The 4,548-nt window shown below is 33.8% G+C and overlaps 1 non-coding gene across 1 annotated transcript; it reads left to right on the forward strand.

The window, feature by feature from the left end:
* The first annotated feature begins 1,345 nt into the window (after positions 1 to 1,345).
* On the forward strand, positions 1,346 to 1,453 carry LOC122479250. Its single transcript, XR_006296310.1, has one exon. It is a non-coding gene; the product is annotated as a U6 spliceosomal RNA (small nuclear RNA).
* The last annotated feature ends 3,095 nt before the right edge of the window (positions 1,454 to 4,548 follow it).

Consider the following 4,548-nt stretch of genomic DNA (forward strand, 5'->3'; position numbering starts at 1 on the left):
AGCAACCAAGCTGGATAGGAAAGAGAGAAACAAAATAAAAATGATAATAGATGCAGGGAACAACATTGACATCATCAAGGGTAATAACATTCCCATTGTAGGGATGTGAGAAGAAGAGAGAAAAGGAGGTCAAAAAAAATGTACTTGAAAAAATAATAGTTACTTCCCAAATCTGGAAAAGAAAGTAGAAATTCAGATCCAGGACATACAGAGAGCCACTAACAAATCAACCCAAGGAAGTCCACACAAAACATATAGTAATTAAAATGCAAAAGGTAATGATAAAGATAATTTTGAAACCAGCAAGATAAAAGAAAAAAATATATATACAGAGGAAATTCCATAAAGCTATCAGGTGATTTTCCAGCAGAAACTTTACAGTCCAGAGGGGAGTGGCAAATATATTCAAAATGCTGAAAGAAAACAAACAAACAAACAAACAAACCCAACTTGCAGCCAAGAATACTCTATCCAGCAAAGCTATCATTCAGAATAGGAGAGATAAAGAGTTTCCCAGACAAAGTTAAAGCAATTAATGACCACTAAACCATCCCTACAAGAAATGTTAACGGGAATTTTTCGAGTGCAAAGAAAAGACCACAAGTAGGAGTAAGAAAAGTAGGACTCACAAAATCAGTAAAATAAATATATCTATAAAAATTAGGCAAAGGATTCGCAAAATAAAGGGATGCAAAGGATAAAGAAGATCTGAGATGGATATAATAGATTATTCATCCTTAAAAAATGAAATTTTGCCATTTATGACATGGATAGAGTTATAGAGTATTGTGCTAAGTGAAATAAGTCAGTCAGAGAAAGACAAATATCATATGATTTCACTTATATGTGGAGTTTAAGAAACAAAACAAATAAACTAAAAGAAAAAAAGGGAGAGAGAGAAGCAAACCAAGAAACAGATCCTTAACTGTAGAGAAAAAACTGATGGTTACCAGCAGAGAGGAGAGTAAGGAGATGGGTCAAATAGGTTATGGGGATTAAGGAGTACACTTATTGTGATGAGAACTGCGTATTGTATGCAAGGTTTGAATCACTATATCATACACCTGAAACTAATATTACACTGTATGTTAACTAACTGGAATTTAAATAACGACCTAAAAAACAAGGTAACAGTGGTTTTGAATGATACACTGGACCAGATGGATCTAACAGTATATTCAGAAAATTCCAGCCTAAAACAGAAGAATACACATTATTTTTCAAGTGTGCATGGAATATTCTCCAGAATAGAATACATATTAAGTCACAAAACAGGCCTCAACAAATTAAAAAAGACTGAAGTCATACCATGCATCTGTTCCAATCACAATGCAATGAAACTAGTGTGCTTATTTCAGCAGCGTATATACTAAAATTGGAACAATACACAGAAGATTAGCATGACCCCTACAAGAGTGATGACACAATGCTATGAAATTAGAAATCAACTACAAGAAAAAATCTGGAAAGAAAAATGTATATTTGGAGGTTAAATAACATGCTACTAAATAGTTAATGGGTCAATAAAGAAATCAAAGAGAAAATTAAAAAATATATGAAGAATAAAAATGAGAATACAATGGTCCAACATTTTTCAGATGCAGCAAAATTTGATCTGAGAGGGAAGATAACAGCAATGCAGGCCTACCTTAAGAAGCAAGAAAAAAATCTCAAATAAATATCCTAACCTTATGCCTAAAGGAGCTAGCAAAAGAAGAGCAAAGAACCCCCCAGACCAATAGAAGGAAGGAAATAATAATGATTAGAGCAAAATTAAGTAAAATAGTAACTAAGCAAACAATAGAACAGATCAATGAAACCAGGAGCTGGTTCTTTGATAAGATCAAATGAGTTGATAAACCTTTAGCCAAACCCATAAAGAAAGAGAGAGAGGGAGGGAGAGGGAGGGAGAGGGAGTGAGAGAGAGACAGAGAGACCCAAATAACAATTTCAGAAAATAAAGAGGAGAGATAACAACTGATACCACGGAAATACAAAGAAATATAAGAGAATATTATGAAAAATTATGTTCAAAATAATTGGGCAACCCAGAAAAAAAATGGATAAATTCCTAGAAACATATAAACTTTCAAATCTGAGTCAGAAATAGAACATTTGAACAGATTGATGATCATTAATCAGTAATTGAATCAATTTAAGAAAAAAAAAAAACTCCCAAGAAACAGAAGTCCAGGAGGAGACAACTTTACAGGTGAATTATACCAAACATTTAAAGAAGAGTTAATAATAATTCTTCTCAAACTTTTCAAAAAAATAGGAGAGGAAGGAAATTTCCAAATTCATTCTATGAGGTCAGCATTAACCTGTTACCAGAACAAGATAAAGACACTACACAAAGAAGGGGGGGGGGGAGAGGGAGAGAGAGAGAGAGAGAGAGAGAGAGAGAGAGAGAGAGAACTACAGGCCACTATCTCTGTTGAACACAGATGAAAAAATCCTCAACAAAATATTAGCAAACTGAATCCAACAGTACATTAAAAAAATCATTTACCACAATCAAGTGAGATTTATTCCTGGGATGCAAGGGTATATTCACAAATCAATGTGATGTATAACATCAACAAGAGAAAGGATAAAAATACTATGATCATTTCTATAGATACAGAAAATGCATTTGACCATGTACAACATCTATACATGATAACAACTCTCAACAAAGTAAGTTTAGAGGGAACATACTTCAACATAATAAAGGTCATATTTGAAAACCCACAGATAACATTATTGGTGAAAAATTGAGAACCTTTCCCCTAAGGGCAGGAGCAGAACAAAGATGTCCATTCTCATCACGTTTATTCAATATACCACGGAAATTCCTAGCCACAGCAATCAGACAATAAAAAGAAATAAAAGGGCATCCAAATTGTTAAGGAAGAAATAAAACTTTCACTATTTTCAGAATCACATGATATTACACAAGTAAAACCCTAAAACTTCCATCACAATACTATCAGAACTTATATATGAATTCAGCAAAGTTGTTGGGGCACCTGGGTGGCTCAGTCAGTTAAGCGTCAGACTTCGGCTCGGGTCATGGTCTCACGGTCCATGAGTTCGAGCCCCACGTCGGGCTCTGTGCTGACAGCTCAGAGCCTGGAGCCTGCTTCGAATTCTGTGTCTCCCTCTCTCTCTGACCCTCCCCCGTTCATGCTCTGTCTCTGTCTCAAAAATAAATAAACATTAAAAATAAAAATAAAAAAAAAATTCAGCAAAGTTGCATAGCAAGAAATCAATACACAAAAATGGGTTGCCTTCTTATATATGAATAATGAAGTAGCAGAAAGAGAAATTAAGAAAAAAATCCCATTTACAATTTTCCAAAAAGGAATAAAATACCTAGAAATAAACTTAAGGAGGGGAAAGACTTATACTCTGAAACTGTAACACACTAATCAAATAAATTGAAGATGACACAAACAAATGGGAAGATATTCCATGCTCATGGATTAGAAGAACAAATATTGTTAAAATGTCCATACAACCTAAAGCAATCTGCATATATAATTCAATCCCTACCGAAATACCAACATCAATTTTCACAGAGCTGAAGAATCAATCCTAAAATTTGTATGTGACCACAAAGGCTCTAAATGGTCAAAGGAATCTTGAAAAAAGAACAAAACTGGAAGTATTACAATCCCTGATTTCCAAATATGAAGCTGTAGTAATCAAAACAGTATGGTACTGACACAAAAATAGATCAGTGTAACAGAAAAAAGAGGACCCAGAAATAAACCCAAAATTATATGGTCAATTAATCTTCAACAAAGGAGACAAGAACATGCAGTGGGAAAAATACAGTCTCTTCAAAAATAGTGTTAGGAAAACTGGACAGTTACATGCAAAAGAATAAAACGGGATCACTTGCTTTCACCATATGGAAAAATAAATTTAAAATGTATTAAGGGTCTAACTGTGAGACCTGAAACCACAAAATTCTTAGAAGAGAAATGGGCTGTAAATTGTCTGGCGTTGTCTGTAGCAATGTTTTTCTAGAGAAATATTTTGAGAGAAGGGAAACAAAAGGAAAAATAAACTATTGGGACTACATCAAAATAAAATCTTCTTCACAGCAAAAGAGATGATTAATAAGACTAAAAGACAAACAACTGAATGGGAGAAGATATTTGCAAATGACATATTTGATAAAATGTTGGTGTTTGTAGTATATAAAGAACTTATACAACACCAAAAAAAATTCAACTGAAAAATGAGCAGAACACATGAAGAGACATTATTCCAAAGAAGACCTATAGATGGCCAAGACACATGAAAAGATGCTCAGTATCAGTCATCATCAGGCAAGAGAAAATCAAAACTACAATGAGATATCATCTCACATCTGTTAGAATGACTAAAATAAAAAACACAAGAAATAAGTGTTGGTTGAGGATGTGGAGAAAAAGGAACCCATATGTACTGTTGGTGGCAATGCAAACTGGTGCAGCCTCTGCAGAACACAGTATGGAGCTTCCTCAAAAAAATTAAAAATAGAATTATCATACAATCCAGAAATTCCACTACTGA

The sequence above is a fragment of the Prionailurus bengalensis genome, chromosome B1 (genome assembly GCF_016509475.1).
Source record: "Prionailurus bengalensis isolate Pbe53 chromosome B1, Fcat_Pben_1.1_paternal_pri, whole genome shotgun sequence".
Classification (NCBI taxonomy): domain Eukaryota; kingdom Metazoa; phylum Chordata; class Mammalia; order Carnivora; family Felidae; genus Prionailurus; species Prionailurus bengalensis.